This window comes from Pseudophryne corroboree, chromosome 2 (genome assembly GCF_028390025.1).
Source record: "Pseudophryne corroboree isolate aPseCor3 chromosome 2, aPseCor3.hap2, whole genome shotgun sequence".
Taxonomy (NCBI): Eukaryota; Metazoa; Chordata; class Amphibia; order Anura; family Myobatrachidae; genus Pseudophryne; species Pseudophryne corroboree.
In genome coordinates, this window is record NC_086445.1 from 947,372,618 (window position 1) to 947,390,847 (window position 18,230).

Below are 18,230 nucleotides of genomic sequence, written 5' to 3' on the forward strand. Positions count from 1 at the left end.
ACAATAAAAGGGTGTCAACATTGGGGAGCACACAATTACTAATTTACAGCGTATTTTCTTTCAGCAATGTCCAGGATAATATCAATTCTACATGTATAAACCATTTGTATTCCATTAAATGCTGTTATTAGATTATGCAAAAGACATGGCTATGGCTTAGGGGTAGTTTCCTAGTTAATTCATATGTGCCCTGGGAGTTGAAGGTGAATAGGTTGTTGGCTGGTTTAATATGCAAGCTCTGATTATGAATATTGGAGACCTAGCTGCCAGAGGTTGGGAGGAATAAATGATTAAGGAGGCTTGGATGGAATCATATATGTACTATTATTTATCTCATTTATTAGTCCATTCTCCCTTTAATTACAATGTAATTGTATATGGCAAAATTTATTTTTTACTGTAAGTCATAAGGAAATATACCTAGGAATTCTGAGACACCATACAGGTCGCACATCTCAGAACTGACTTCTCATATCCTTAGTAATATGCAGGAGCTGGGAGTTATTCTTTGTTATACTTATGTGTTACAAATAAACACTGAAGCGATGACATCTTTAACAACACCTAGGGGGCATTTCAATTCCAGGGGATGTTACATTACTCTGACTTTCACATTACCTAGATTGAACTGCCCCATGGGCCCTTTTCAGTGGAAGAGTATAAGGTTGTTCCTTGCTTAGTGCTTTTCAGTGTTTCTGATCGCAACCTCTCATACGACTTTTCTATATTTGCTGATCTAGTTTCACACTCTGCTGGTCAATCGGCTTGTCACACCAAAGGGAAGATCTAAGGGCCAGATTAAGAATGGGGTTGATGGGACTAGCAGGCCTTCATACAAAAAAATAGGCCTGTGACCGGTTGCGCCATGCTGCCCGTGCCAAGCGATCACAGATTAGTTTTGGGTCTTACAGGACCTGTTCAATAGGGGATTCCCTCTTACCACCATTAACCACCTGTACTAACTCCACCAACTGCACAGTGGGCTATATTTTGCTGCCACCAAAAGGCTCCTCCCCCCGGCACCTGGAACCACTGATTTCCACTCAGACTCCTACCATCGGCACCCTAAGTCGCTTGCTGCTGTGTATGTGTGGACATTCTGCTGACACACCTCCTGACTGGCACCGGTTGACCCTCACTGGTCACTGACCTGGACCAGACCCTGTACGGTAGCTGGAAAAGGGCGAGCTTGGAGATGCTGGGCTCAGCCCAGAAAAGGAGAAACGGGACTGCGTGTGTTGCATTCTTGTTGGTCACAAGATGAAGGCAGTCGTCTTGTAGGCAAGATGTTTATTGCTTCAATAGTCTTAAAAAAAGACTCCTCCCCTTTTTCAAGGGGGATACAGCATACAGATGTTTACAGCAGTTCAATACTTCTTGATATATATTCTGAGGCAAGCAGGCCTTCTTATATCTGCATCCAACACACAATACCACAGGGGGGTCAAGTTAAGTGCACATGGCTTGCATGGGTATGGGTCGTTGGGTAGACACAACTTAGGTCAACAGTCATTAGGTCGACCATGGAAGGTCGACATGCATTAGGTTGACATGGACAATAGGTCAACATGTACTAGGTCGACATGTTTTTTTTATACTTTTTTGGCGTTGTTTTCTTTGTAAAGTGATGGGGAACCCCAATTAGTGCACCGTATCCCCTCGCATGGCTCGATTCACTCACCATGCTTTGTTCCAATCATAGTCCAGGTGGATTGTTAAGTATGAAAAAATCCCAGTTTTTTTTTTTAAGCACTGATGTGGCCCTTTGACCTGTCGACCTAATGACCATGTCGACCTAATGCATGTCTACCTTCAGTGGTCGACCTAATGACTGTCAACCTAAGCTGTGTCAACGACCGTATCCCGGCTTGCATGCCCAAGGCATGATCACCTTTAACATTGTTCCCTATGGACAGTGGAGAGTGGTCACTTCTCTGTGCCTTGTCCCACGTGCTATGTTAGTCACAGCCCAGGTGCCAGCTTCTCTGGGGTGTGAGGGAGGTTCCCTCCAAAACAGACTTCAAGAAACCTGCTAAGGGACCCAGCTCACCATCTCTAGCGTGAAACCGAGCTCCAGAGATGGGCAACTAAGGTCCCCAATCAGAGTCCTCTGGCCATGAGAGGTGGTCAGGGAAACCCAGCAGCCAACAGAGAGCTCCAGATTCCTCCTAGACCACCAGGGAGTAAGGCAAGCACATTTTACCCTAAGGTACATTTAAAATACATTTAAAAATACAAGTTTATATACCTGGTGCCCTGCACCAGGCTTTAACCACCGCAGCACTGCAGATCAGGAAGTACTTTCCTGGCTCAGTGCTGCACAGACCTTGACAATACATTTATACATTTTATATTACACGTGTACATATTTGGCTTTATTTTATATGCTGACAAGCGCTCAGCACTGGGCTCCCCTCTAGTGCAGTGCAGGGCACCTGGGGTTAACAGTACTCAGTCCAGGCTGCATGCGCTTCTAACTGTCCTCTCTGCGTGCTGGATGTGCGGGGAGTTAGCTTGTCTGGTCCCCCTGTGTACGGTACTCATAGCCCTGCAGCCTGGGACACTTGTCCCGGCTGCCATAGCCCTCTGCCTCCCTATAGCACTGAGGGACCAGGAGCGAAGCTCCCGGGCCTCAGCATTTGATACACACACTAGTGTTGCATCTCTGCACTGGTAGCCGGCTTGCTTAGTCCCCCAGCAGCAGCTCTGCGTGTACTCATAGCCCTGCACTGCTGTGCCAGGGAGCTGGGAGCACACACACATTGGCTCCTTACTCCCTGTGCACCGGGGATTAACAAGCATCACTTCTGCGGGAGAGGGTCCAGGCCGTGGCCGATCAAACAACATTTTCAAAATACATTTGTAAACTTCTGGCACTAATGGCAATAACACATTCATAATTGGCACCTAAGGGTTAACTCCTTCAGTGCCGTGGCCGTCATTAGCCACGTGGGTCTAGGGTCTCCGGCCACAAGGCCCATCATCATGACAGCACAAAAAAAACATACTTAGGGAGACATTGGGGCAGTATAGGGGTATACACAACTTCATGGCACTGGCCGCACCCACATAGCTCTGGTCACTGCCTCAAAACCGCCATTTTAAAACTTGACATGACGCACATCGCCATGCTACACATCGCCATGGTTTACATAGCCATGCCTCACATCGCCATGCCTCCTATCGCCATGCCACACATCGCCATGCCTCACATCACTAAGCCTCCCATTGCCATGACACACATTGTCATGCCACACATCGCCATGCTATACATAGCCATGACTCACATCACCATGTCTCACATCACCATGCCTCACATCACCATGCCTCACGTCACCATGTCTCACATCGCCATGCCTCACATCACCATCCCTCACATCGCCATGCCACACATCGCCATGCCTCACATCACCATGTCTCACATCGCCATGCCTCACATCGCCACGTCTCACATCGCCATGCCTCACATCACCATGCCACACATCGCCATGCCTCACATCACCATCCCTCACATCACCATCCCTCACATCGCCATGCCTCACATCACCATCCCTCACATCGCCATGCCACACATCGCCATGCCTCACATCACCATGTCTCACATCGCCATGCCTCACATCGCCACGTCTCACATCGCCATGCCTCACATCACCATGCCACACATCGCCATGCCTCACATCACCATCCCTCACATCACCATCCCTCACATCGCCATGCCTCACATCACCATGCCTCACATCGCCATGCTATACATAGCCATGCCACACATCGCCATGCCTCACATCATCATGCCTCCTATCGCCATGCCACACATCGCCATGACTCACATCATTATGACCCACATCACCATGCCCCACATCACCATGCCCCACATCGCCAGGCTCCACATCGCCATGCCCCACATCGCCATGCCACACATCACCATGCCTCCCATTGCCATGCCACACATCACCATGCCACACATCGCTATGCCTCACATCACCATGCGTCCCATTACCATGCCACACATCGCCATGCCTCACATCTCCATGCCACTTTTGTGCATGTTCAAGATACAAACGTTGGACTAATCAAGCAGTAATTTCACAAAGCAATGGAAAACTCTCTGGAAATCCCACAAAACAAGAAATGTGCATCCGGAAGGTGAGGTGGCTTAAATTAGGACACGGGAAACCTATAAAAACAAAATCTTCCCATAATTTTGAAAAACTGCAGCCAGCAGTATGGAGGGTTTGCACAAATTTGAGAGCGCTGCACATTGGCTGCTATTTCCTTTTAACCACAGAAACCTCTATAAAAGACTGCCACAGTTTGGAGGGCGATTGCAAACCTCCCAGAATATATGGCCTCTGATACATTTCCCCCTCATTGTTATTTTAGGTGGGAGGGGCTTGAGTACACATTTGCATCGTCATCTTGCAGGAGAATTGCCTGATGTATCAGTTGTCACTGAATAAAAAGTGACAGTGTGCAGCTGATTGGCTGGTACTTTTTTTTATCTCCCAACACTTTATCTCTCTCCAAGGTTTGATACATCTCCCCCTGCAAGAGTAGGTAATTACAGTATAACCTATAAATGCTGTACTGTACAAGGCCACCATATTCATTTCTTATACCGCATTCAGATCGCAAATGCCGGATCCTACCCGGTAAGACAAACGTGTACTTACCTGGTGGGATCCGGCATTTGCGCTCCTCTGCTGGCTTTCCGACCCGGCAATATACCGGGTCGGTTGCCATAGCAGCGGAGGGAGCAGCAGCAGCAGGGGCGGGGGTGAAGGCGGCGCTGGGAGATGAGCTCATCTCCTGCGCTGCCTCTCCCTATGCTGTGAATGGGAGCCGATTCGCATCGGAACGGCTCCCATTCACACTGCGCCTGACCCGGTAATCAACCCGGTAAAAACCCTTCTTTTTTACCGGGTTGAATTACCGGGTCAGGCGACCCGCTAATTCACAATTGGACCTTTCACATCGCACACGGACCCGTTTCGACACGGCAATATGCCGTGTCGGTACCGGGTTTTCAGTGCGATGTGAAAGGGGTATTAGATTGCAGGCTGTAACATGTCTCTATAATAACTTATTAGCTACCCTGGGTTTTTTTTATTTTTTTAAATCTTGTATATTTTTATTATCATAGATTCAAATTTTCAAATTCTATTTTTGAGTATTTTTCTATTTACACCTTTAAACAATGAATGGACTTTGAACGATAGTGAGACTTTATTGTAGCGATAGTAATTGAATTCATTTTCAGATAGCTCTGAGCAGTAGTAAACTAAATTAAATAACAGATGTTGACTCAAGAGGAGGTAGAATTGGATTAATTAGTGAAGCCTAGAGTGTGGATTAAAGAACGGGAAGCAGAAAAGCATCTGTCTATGTAGTATTCATCATATCTCTAACTTTCTGCAGGCTATTTCTTGAGGAATAAAATTATGTATAAAGTACAACTTTATTTGGTATATGCAATTGCGGTCGAATTGCCGCAAATGTCGAAAAACGGGGCATTTTCGACACAAATTTTTTTTCCGACAATGTAATACAGTACTTTTCGACAAAAAACCTGCCGTTTCAGATTCGAGTTTTTGCAATACGACATTTACTCAAATTCCACATGTCTGCAATGGTAAAAATGCGGCTTTTCGACAAAAGTTTATTCAATTGAAGAATGTCGATTCGACAACAGTGCTTTTCGACAGTCATTTCGTCAATTTCAGTCCGCCTCATTTTGCTGGCGGAATCAAATAAAAAAAATGGTTAAATTTTTTTTTTGTGTTTTTTTTATTGCTAATACCATATCTATTTATATTAGAAGGGATTATGTACTTGGTTTGTCTATTAGGAGTCACAAGTATTATTTATATATTTTTTAAAAGAATATATTTTTTTTTTTACTGACTAAAATAATATGGAGAGATCAGAGCATGTTTTTCAGTGGGAAGGGGTTGGAATGGGTTAAAAATCCTGAAAAAAAATGCGTGGGGTCCCCCCTCCTAAGCATAACCAGCCTCGGGCTCTTTGAGCCGGTCCTGGTTGTAAAAATACGGGGGGGGGGGGGGAATGACAGGGGATCCCCTGTATTTTCACAACCAGCACCGGGCTCTGCGTCCGGTCCTGGTGCAAAAAATATGGAGGACAAAAGACGTAGGGGTCCCCCGTATTTTTCACACCAGCACTGGGCTCCACTAGCTGGAGAGATAATGCCACAGCCGGGGGACACTTTTATACCGGTCCCTGCGGCCGTGGCATTAAATCCCCAACTAGTCATCCCTGGCCGGGGTACCCTGGAGGAGTGGGGACCCCTTAAATCAAGCCCCCCCCCCCCCCTCCAGCCACCCAAGGGCCGAGGTGAAGCCCGAGGCTGTCCCCCCCATCCAAGGGCTGCGGATGGGGGACTGATAGCCAAGTGACAAAAATAAAGATAATTGTTTTTTGTAGCAGAACTATAAGTCCCAGCAAGCCTCCCCCACAAGCTGGTACTTGGAGAACCACAAGTACCAGCATGCGGGGGGAAAACAGGCCCACTGGTACCTGTATTCTACTGCAAAAAAAATACCCAAATAAAAACAGTACACGCACACCGTGAAAGTAAAACTTTATTACATACATGCACGCCGACACACACATACTTACCTATGTTCACACGCCGACTCTGTCCACTACTCCAAGTAGAATCCACGGGGTACCTGAAAATAAAATTGTACTCACCATAATCCAGTGTAGCTTCTGTCCTCTTCTTTTTTGTAATCCACGTACTTGGCAAAAAAAACAAACCAGAAAACCCGATCCACGCACTGAAAGGGGTCCCATGTTTACACATGGGACCCCTTTCCCCAACTGCTGAGAACCCCCGTGACTCCTGTCACAGAGGGTCCCTTGAGCCAATCAGGGAGCGCCACGTCGTGGTGACCGCAAAGTTCCCACCATTGAAGATAATGGAGCGGCATAGTGCTATGCGCCGTCTGACAGCTCAGACGCGCACAGCCAATCAGGAGAGTGCCACGACGTGGCGCTTCCTGATTGGCTCAAGGGACCCTCTGTGACAGGAATCCAAGTACGTGGATTACAAAAAAGAAGAGGACAGAAGCTACACTGGATTATGGTGAGTATAATTTTATTTTCAGGTACCCCGTGGATTCTACTTGGAGAAGTGGACAGAGTCGGCGTTGCAGCATAGGTAAGTATGTGTGTGCCGGCGTGCATGTATGTAATAAAGTTTTACTTTCACGGTGTGCATGTACTGTTTTTATTTGGGTATTTTTTTTGCAGTAGAACTACAGGTACCAGCGGGCCCTTCCCCCCCGCATGCTGGTACTTGTGGTTCTCCAAGTACCAGCTTGCAGGGGAGGCTTGCTGGGACTTGTAGTTCTGCTACAAAAACCAATATTCTTTATTTTTGTCACTTGGCTATCAGCCCCCCCATCCGCAGCCCTTGGATGGGGGGGACAGCCTCGGGCTTCACCCCTGGCCCTTGTGTGGCTGGAGGGGGGACCCCTTGATTTAAGAGGTCCCTACTCCTCCAGGGTACCCCGGCACGGGGTGACTAGTTAGTGATTTAATGCCACGGCCGCAGGGACCGATATAAAAGTGTCCCCCGGCTGTGGCATTATCTCTCTGACTAGTGGAGCCCGGTGCTGGTGTTAAAAATACGGGGGACCCCTACGTTTTTTGTCCCCCGTATTTTTGGCACCAGGACCGGACGCAGAGCCCGGTGCTGGATGTGAAAATACGGGGGATCCCGACATTTCCCCCCCCCCCGTATTTTTACAACCAGGACCGGCTCAAAGAGCCCGAGGCTGGTTATGCTTAGGAGGGGGGACCCCACGCATTTTTTTTCACGATTTTTTACTCAGTTTTGTGACGTCCATGAAGTCGAATCAAGGACGCACACTATCGTCAATTGGTCCATTTTTCGACAGCGGGACTGTCGAATCCGTTTTTTATTGAATATGTCGAATTCGGGTCCCGGCGGGAGGGTGTCTGACTGTCGAATTGTGTCGAATTTAAAAACGGTCGAATTCCAGCTGGAATTCGACCGCAATTGCATATACCCCATATATAAGACAGGAAAGCGTGTAAAACAGAGATAGTGGATTCCAGCAGATCAGGGGCAAACGCAGGATTTGCAGGGTGTGTGTGTATATGTGTATATATATATATCTGGAAGTGCTCTGCGTCAGGTGGTATGGATATGAAAGCCAACTGACGCTGAACCACTGGCAGTGGCCAGACACCTCCGATTGCTGCTGGGTGCCTGGGGCTGGTGCAGAAAGTCTCTGAAAAAAAAACACATTGGTCCGTTGGGGGGGTGGGGAGGTGGCTCTGGGTACTCAGAAACCCCCCCCCCCCTGCGTGTGCTACTGCAGCAGATCACACAACTTCAAGGCGATGGGGTATCCATAATTGGTGCGTGCCCTGCACCCAACGCTTTACTTACCTTATGCCCCTCTTGCCTGCCGATTGTGTCTTGTTTCTGTTGGGTGCGGATCATTGAGTCGACCTAAATTAGGTTGATAGTCACTAGGTCGGACCCATATGGTCGACATGCACAAGGTCGGCATGGTCAAAAGGTCGACAGTGTCAACTGGTCAACATGTAAAAGGTAGACACCTGAAAAGGTTGACTGGTACAAAAGATCGACACAGTAAAAATGTCAACATGGAAATGGTCGACACAAAAATGGTCTACAGTTTTTTTTTTATTGTTGGGTGTCATTTTGTATACTGAACTATGTAAAAGCCAAATGAGTGGAAACATGTACCCTCGTAGGCTCGCTTCACTCACCATGCTTCGGGTAAGGTACCGTGCTCCGCTGCCGCTGCAGTCGGCACAGGTTACTATTCCCAATAGTAGTCCACGTGGATGGTAAAGTATGAAAAAGTTGGGGAAAAAACTTGACCTTTTCAACCTGTCGACCTAATGCATATCAACCACATGGGGTCGACCTATTGACTGTCGACTTATCATCCGGATACCATTTCTGGCAATATCCTAGGAAATATGGTGCAGATGCCATATTTCTGCAGTAAAACACGAGAAATATGGTGCCACTGGCCATACTGGCAAAGACAATTCCAGATATATGTGCATGCACCAGCTGCAATTTTTTTATCCAGGGTAAAGGGGGCTCACAGACAGTTTCCCTTCCAGCCTTAAAACACCACTGCTCCAAGAGGTCGTCTGTACTACTATACTGTACTGTATATTGTGACTAGAAGAGGCTTATTTGCCAGAGAGATAGACAAAAATTAGAGATGTGCACCGGACACTTTTTGGGTTTAGTGTTTTGGTTTTGGATTCGGTTCCGCGGTCGTGTTTTAGATTCGGACGCGTTTTGGCAAAACCTCCCTTTCAAATTTTTGTCGGATTCGGATGCGTTTTGGATTCTGGTGTTTTTTTTCAAAAAACCCACAAAAACAGCTTAAATCATAGAATTTGGGGGTAATTTTGATTCTATAGTATTATTAACCTCAATAACCATAATTTCCACTCATTTCCAGTCTATTCTGAACACTGCACACCTCACAATATTATTTTTAGTCCTAAAATTTGCACCAAGGTCGCTGGATGACTAAGCTAAGCGACCCAAGTGGGCGGCACAAACACCTGGCCCATCTAGGAGTGGCACTGCAGTGTCAGACAGGATGGCACTTCAAAAAAATAGTCCCCAAACAGCACACGATGCAAAGATAAATAAAAAAAAAAGAGGTGCAAGATGTAGGAGCCATTATCATGTGGCCTGACAATGGGCATTTAGACCCAGACATATATGTAATTATTTATGGGGTGGGTGTGGGGTGCGGTGGCCCCTGTGTCGGTATGGCTGGGTGGCTTCAGGTCGGCACACCCTAACACTTTATTAACACTCATGATTTTCCCTATCACTTTGTATATATTTTTGTATTATTTTAATCACACCACTTACATAGCACTTCTGTGCTTCTTATTAACCCTTATTAATTTTCACCTGTGTGCTGACCTGGGGTAGCCGACCTGTGCCGGCATGATGGAGTCCTGCACCCCGGACCCATACCTAGTATTAGGGACCCCCAGTGACGGAGAAGCCTTGTCGATCGGCCTGGGGGCTTAACCCTATATCTGCAGATATACGCAACTAAGATCTCCGTATTATCTGATTATTATGTAGTATTATTATTACTCACTCAGTGTGCATTAGGGAACACAAATAGTTTTTTCTAACGTAGGCTTTAAACCTAGGATCGAGCACGGTGGCCAAAATGTAGTGCTCTGATTTCAACAGATTGACCACCCATGAATCCTGGTTAAGCGAATGAAGGGCTCCATCCACAAGTCCCACATGCCTAGTGGAATCGCTCCATTGTAGCTCCTCCTTCAATCTCTCCAGCTGCTTCTGCAAAAGCCTGATGAGGGGAATGACCTGACTCAGGATGGCAGTGTCTGAACTGATTTCACGTGTGGCAAGTTCAAAGGGTTGGAGAACCTTGCACAACATGGAAATCATTCTCCACTGCGCTTGAGTCAGGTGCATTCCCCCTCCTTTGCCTATATCGTAGGCAGATGTATAGGCTTGAATAGCCTTTTGCTGATCCTCCATCCACTGAAGCATATAGAGGGTTGAATTCCACCTCGTTACCACCTCTTGCTTCAGCTGATGGCAGGGCATGTTCATGAGTGTTTGCTGGCGCTCCAGTCTTCAGCACGCAGTGGCTGCATGCCGAAAGTGGCCCGCAATTCTTCGGGCCACCGACAGCATCTCCTGCACGCCCCTGTCGTTTAAAAAAAAATTATGCACCACCAAATTAATTGTATGTGCAAAACATGGGATGTGTTAGAATTTGCCCACATGTAATGCACGCACAATATTGGTGGCATTGTCTGATATCACAAATCCCCAGGAGAGTCCAGTTGGGGTAAGCCAATCTGCGATGATGTTCCTCAGTTTCTGTAAGAGGTTGTCAGCTGTGTGCCTCTTATGGAAAGCGGTGATACAAAGCGTAGCCTGCCTAGGAACGAGTTGGCGTTTGCGAGATGCTGCTACTGGTGCCGCCGCTGTTGTTGCTGCGGGAGGCAATACATCTACCCAGTGGGCTGTCACAGTCATATAGTCCTGAGTCTGCCCTGCTCCACTTGTCCACATGTCCGTGGTTAAGTGGACAGTGGGTACAACTGCATTTTTTAGGACACTGGTGACTCTTTTTCTGACGTCTGTGTACATTCTCGGTATCGCCTGCCTAGAGAAATGTAACCTAGATGGGATTTGGTATCGGGGACACACTACCTCAAGCAATTGTCTAAGTCCCTGTGAACTAACGGTGGATACCGGACGCACGTCTAACACCAACATAGTTGTCAAGACCTGAGTTATCCGCTTTGCAACAGGATGACTGCTGTGATATTTCATCTTCCTCGCAAAGGACTGTTGGACAGTCAATTGCTTACTGGAAGTAGTACAAGTGATCTTCCGACTTCTCCTCTGGGATGACGATCGACTCCCAGCAGCAACAACAGCAGCGCCAGCAGCAGTAGGCGTTACACTCAAGGATCCATCGGAGGAATCCCAGTTAGGAGAGGACTCGTCAGACTTGCCAGTGACATGGCCTGCAGAACTATTGGCGTTCCTGTCTAAGGAGGAAATTGACATTGAGGGAGTTGGTGGTGTGGTTTGCAGGAGCTTGTGTACAAGAGGAAGAAGGGATTTAGTTGTCAGTGGACTGCTTCCGCTGTCACCCAAAGTTTTTGAACTTGTCAATGACTTCTGATGAATGCGCTCCAGGTGACATATAAGGGAGGATGTTCCTAGGTGGTTAACGTCCTTACCCCTATTTATTACAGCTTCCCGTCCAGTGTTGGGAAGGTCAGGCATCGCACCCGATGGACTCTCCTTGGGGATTTGTGATTTAGAACGCACACTTTTTTTGCTGTGCTTTTGCCAGCTTAACTCTTTTCATATTTCTAGCGGGAGGATGAGTGCTTCCATTGTCATGTGAAGCTGAACCACTAGTCATGAGGAACATAGGAGAGGGCCTTAGCCGTTCCTTGTCACTCCGTGTCGTAAATGGCATATTGGCAAGTTTACGCTTCTCCTTAGACGATTTTAATTTAGATTTTTGGGTCATTTTACTGAACTTTTGCTTTTTGGATTTTACATGCTCTCTACTATGACATTGGGCATCGGCCTTGGCAGGCGACGTTGATGGCATTTCATTGTCTCTGCCATGACTAGTGGCAGCAGCTTCAGCACTAGGTGGAAGTGGATCTTGATCTTTCCCTATTTTACCCTCCACATTTTTGTTCTCCATTTTTTAATGTGTAGAATTATATGCCAGTAATATATCTGGAATTAGACAGCGGTAATGTCTGGAACTAGATACCACTAGATAGATACCAGATACCACTGTGACTGGAAAGATGATGACCTATGCACAGTGACAGGACACTACCACAGCACCCTACAGCAGCAAGATGCAGCACAAGACACTGGACTAGTATATTAGTAATGTACTGTAGTATTACTGAGCACCACAATGCAGCACAAGACAATGAGCAGTGATACTGAGCCCTGATGATGAAAATACTGAGAACTGACACTGATCAGCAAGATGCAGTACACGACACTGGGCTATTATTAGTAATGTACTGTAGTATACTGAGCACCACAATGCAGCACAAGACAATGAGCAGTGGTACTGAGCACTGATGAGGATAATACTGAGAACTGACACTGAGCAGCAAGATGCAGCACAAGACACTGGACTGTTATTAGTAATGTACTGTAGTATACTGAGCACCACAATGCAGCACAAGACAATGAGCAGTGGTACTGAGCACTGATGAGGATAATACTGAGAACTGACAGTGAGCAGCAAGATGCAGCACAAGACACTGGACTGGTATATTAGTAATATACTGTAGTATTACTGAGCACCACAATGAGCAGTGATACTGAGCACTGATGATGATAATACTGAAAACTGACACTGAGCAGCAAGATGCAGTACAAGACACTGGGCTATTATTAGTAATGTACTGTAGTATACTGAGCACCACAATGCAGCACAAGACAATGAGCAGTGGTACTGAGCACTGATGATGATAATACTGAGAACTGACACTGAGCAGCAAGATGCAGCACAAGACACTGGACTATTATTAGTAATGTACTGTAGTATACTGAGCACCACAATGCAGCACAAGACAATGAGCAGTGATACTGAGCACTGATGATGATAATACTGAGAACTGACACTGAGCAGCAAGATGCAGCACAAGACACTGGACTATTATTAGTAATGTACTGTAGTATACTGTGCACCACAATGCAGCACAAGACAATGAGCAGTGATACTGAGCACTGATGATGATAATACTGAGAACTGACACTGAGCAGCAAGATGCAGCACAAGACACTGAACTATTAGTAATGTACTGTAGTATACTGAGCACCATAATGCAGCACAAGACAATGAGCAGTGATACTGAGCACTGATGAGGATACTACTGAGAACTGACATTGAGCAGCAAGATGCAGCACAAGAGAGACACACTACTAGGATTACTGAGCAGCAATAAGCACTGATACTGAGCACTGATATTGATTTTCCACTGAGAGAACGTAGCCACGTCCTCTCTGCTCTCTCTACAAAGCACGAGTGAAAATGGCGGCGACGCGCGGCTTTTTATATGGGATCCGAATCTCGTGAGAATCCGACAGCGGGATGACGATGTTTTCCCTCGTTCGGGTTTTCCGAGTCAGGCGGGAACAACCGAGCCTGCCTCGGACCCGTGTAAACCACATGGAGTTCGGGGGGGTTCGGTTCTCGAAGAACCGAACCCGCTCATCTCTAACAAAAACCCAAGGAGTCTGCAGAAACAGGCAGCAAACGGGGTAAATTCCCTCTGGGTTCCTCATGCACAGAAGTGCAAGTGTGCGGGTACGGGTGGGTACGGCATACCCTTAAGAATTTAGCCCTGGGTACACCGTACCCACACCGACAGGCCGCCGCTCCCCGTCCCTCCCTCCCTTTGCTGCTCACCGCCGCTAATGTGAGTGGAGGAGAGCGCAGCCTGCCCCTTAGTGTCTTCGTTTAATTCAGCGCCGCGGACCGGCAGCCAAGGCACTGGGGTCATTTCTGTATCTGGCACTGGGGGCATATCTGGCACTGTTGGTGCATTTCTGTATCTGGCACTGGGGAGCAATGTATATCTGACACAGTGGGGGCATTTGTGTATCTGGCACTGTGGGGCAATGTGTATCTGGCACTGTGAGGCAATGTATATCTGGCACTCTGGGGGCATTTGTGTATCTGGTACAGTGAGGCAATGTATATCTGGCACTGTGGGGCAATATATATCTGGCACTGTGGGCAACGTGTATCTGGCACTATTGGGGTCATATGTGTATCTGTTACGCACACCAGTGCTAACAGGAGTATACCGGTGTATGAACAGAGAGGGAAGCGAAGCAAACGAACTCACAGACAGTATAACATAACATACACAGGAGGTGATGGAATAACTAATAAACACAAAGTGAACGGAGAAGCCCAAAGGCTCAGGAATTGGGTGTCTCCCTAGTGTCAGGAATGCTCAGATGGAATAGAGCGGACAATGAAGCGATTTGTAGTGATTTAACATGTGGAGCACCTGAAATGATGTTGCTAAGAGCAACAGAAAAAACCCCAAAGGGTTACCAACGGGTGTGGGAATAAACTCCTTGGTCAGAGATAGAAATATAGACACAAGGAGAGTATCCACAATCCTAACCCCCACTTGCAGGGCACAGGTTCAGCTTACTGCCACTAAACTGACACCTGGACGCCCTGCACAGTGAGGGAGGATTAAGCAAGCAGGTCTGAGAGTACAGCCGCAAACCTGCTGGGTTCACAGAATAGCAAAAGAACCCCAGCAGGTCAAACAACTGACTCCAGTCTTATTGCTAGGTCCGGATTGGCAGAATGAAGTACCGAATCCCAAGGCCTATTCGCAGTAAGCAACAAGTAAATACAAAGTCACACAGTACTAGCTAACTCTCTGGAACTGACTAACAAACAAAGATTCAGCAGCATTTGCCTAGCCTGAGAGGATGGTTTATATAGCAGGTGCTGTCCACGCCCCACTCAGACCTCACAGACTGTGAGCACAAAACCAGCGCCGGATTCCCTGCCGTGCACAGAGCCTGTAACCACTACACAGTAAAAACCCGGACCGGAGTATCAGCTGCGCTCAGGTTACTTCGCTAACACTTGCCTCCCGGTTGCCATGGTGACGTGGCAGCACAGAGCAGGAGATCCTAACAGTACCCCCCCTCTGACGAGGGGTCAAAGAACCCCTACCACCGGGTTTATCGGGGAACTGCGAGAAGAAAGAGCGTATCAGTCTGGGGGCATGAAGATCACAACTGCGCACCCACGACCGCTCCTCCGGGCCATACCCCTTTCAGCGCACCAAAAATGACAGCCGACCCCGAACCATCTTGGAGTCAAGAACCCTTTCAACCACAAACTCCCTCTGACCCCGTATCAGAAGAGGAGAAGGTCTTCCACTGGAAGAAGGAATACTAACCGCCAGTTTTAAAAGGGAACAATGAAATGTTTTATTGATACCCAATGAACGGGGCAGATCTAACTGAAATCTGAAATGCCACCGGATTGATAACCCTGGTGATCTTATAAGGGCCGATGAACCGGGGGCCAAACTTATGAGATGGCTGTCTCAACTTCAAATTCTTGGTGGACAACCAGACGAAGTCTCCTAATTTGAAGCTGCAGGGTCTTCTCCGCTTATCAAAAACCCTTTTGGTCACTAATGACACAGACACAAGGGCTTTCTTCACTTTCCTCCAAATACCCCTAAGGACCGAAACAACAGAGGAACCACCAGACGTGGAATCCAGGGGTCAAAAGAATTGGCCTTAGGATGATGCCCATACACACAAAGGAAGGGAGAGATCCCTGTAGCAGAGTGAGCCGCGTTGTTATAGGCAAACTCCGCCATGGACAGATGAGCAACCCAGTCAGTCTGACACTTGGAGACATAACACCTGAGGAACTGCTCCAAGGACTGGTTCACCCTCTCAGTCTGCCCATTAGACTGTGGATGGTAGCCTGACGACAAGCTCACAGAAATCTGGAGATCAGAACAAAATGCCCTCCAGAATTTGGCCACAAACTGGGATCCACGGTCAGAGACCACATCAAGTGGCAACCCGTGGAGGCGCACAACATGCTGCATAAATAACTCAGACAGGCGTCTGGCCGATGGCAACCCAACCAGTGGAGCGAAATGCGCCATCTTCGAAAACCTGTCAACGACAACCCAAATGGCTGTCATCCCCGAGGATTTGGGCAAGTCCACCACAAAATCCATGGAAATGTGGGTCCATGGCTTAGACGGAATAGAGAGTGGATGTAATGGGCCGACAGGAACCCCTCTAGGAGTTTTATTTCGGGCACAAACGTCACATGCCCGAACCCACTGATCCACATCCCTAGCCACCGAGGGCCACCACACCGCCCTAGACAGCAACTCCCGAGTTCTGGCAATACCCGGATGCCCTGCCGACCTCTTGGCATGGAATTCCAGGAACACTCGCTGTCTTAACCTAGGAGGCACAAACAAGAGACCTACCGGAAGGTCTGGAGGAGCCTGCTCCTGTGCTCTAAGGACTAATGACAAGAGGTCCTGGGTAATGCCCACTTTAATACATGATGGGGACACAATGGGCAATGGCTCCTCGGTGGTCTCTTGAACTGGAGCAAAACTCTGCGAGAGCGCATCAGCCTTGATGTTTTTTGACCCAGGGCGATATGTTATCAAAAAATTAAAGCGAGCAAAAAACAAAGCCCATCGTGCCTGCCTGGCATTGAGCCGCTTCGCTGACTCTAACTATGCCAGATTCTTATGGTCGGTGAGAATTGAGACCACAAACTTAGCCCCCTCAAGCCAGTGTCTCCACTCCCCGAGTGCATCCTTTATAGCCAACAATTCCCGGTTACCCACATCATAATTCATCTCGGCAGACGAAAATTTACGGGAAAAGTAAGCACAGGGATGAAGGCGATTATCAGACACCCCCATCTGAGAGAGCACTGCCCCAATACCTATCTCAGAGGCATCCACTTCTACCACAAAAGGACGCTCTGGATCTGGGTGTCGCAGCACCTTGGCCGAGACAAATGCCCTTTTGAGACGGACAAAGGCCGCTTTGGCCTCACAAGACCAGTGAGCAACATCCGCCCCTTTCTTAGTGAGTGCCACCAAGGGGGCCACTATAGACGAAAATCCAGCGATAAACCATCTATAAAAATTCGCAAAGCCCAGAAAACGCTGAAGCGCCTTCAAACTAGTGGGCTGCACCCAATCCAGGACTGCCTGTACCTTAGAACCCTCCATTTGGAAACCTTCTGAGGAGATAATATACCCTAGAAATGCGATTTGCTGGACTTCAAACTCGCACTTCTCCAGCTTCGCCCCAAGCTGGTGGTCTCTGAGTTTCTGGAGGACTAAGCGTACATGCTTCCGATGTTCCTCCAGGGAATGAGAGAAGATTAGGATGTCATCTAGATAAACAACTAAGAATCTATCCAAATATTCCCTGAGCACATCGTTCATGAATTCCTGGAAGACTGCCGGGGCATTAGAGAGCCCAAAAGGCATCACCAAATATTCATAATGCCCTGAGTGGGTATTAAAGGCAGTCTTCCATTCATCCCCCTCTCTTATTTGGATTAGATTGTAAGCACCGCGTTGGTCAATCTTAGAAAAAATGGTGGCAGTACGAAGCTGGTCAAACAAAACCGAAATGAGAGGCAGTGGGTACGAGTTTTTAATCATGATACGGTTCAATTCCCTGAAGTCGATGCAGGGTCGCAACAAACCGTCCTTTTTACCCATGAAAAAGAACCCCCACCCAACTGGGGACTGTGAGGGTCTGATAAATCCCTTAGCCAAGTTCTCCTGAATGTACTCTGCCATAGCCTGAGTCTCAGGACGTGACAGGGAGTACAACCTGCTCTTGGGAAGCTTAGCATCCGGCAACAAATCAATGGCACAGTCATAGGGGCGATGGGGAGGTAGTACCTCCGCAACTTTTTTGGAGAACACATCCGCAAAATCTGCATAACATCCTGGCAATCCTGGCAAACTTAGCTGCGAGAGTGTCACGATCCGGGTATCTGGACGCCATTTCTTACCCATCAGATGCCTCCTAAGGCTGGCTCAGCGCTCCAGGACCGGATCCGATCTGT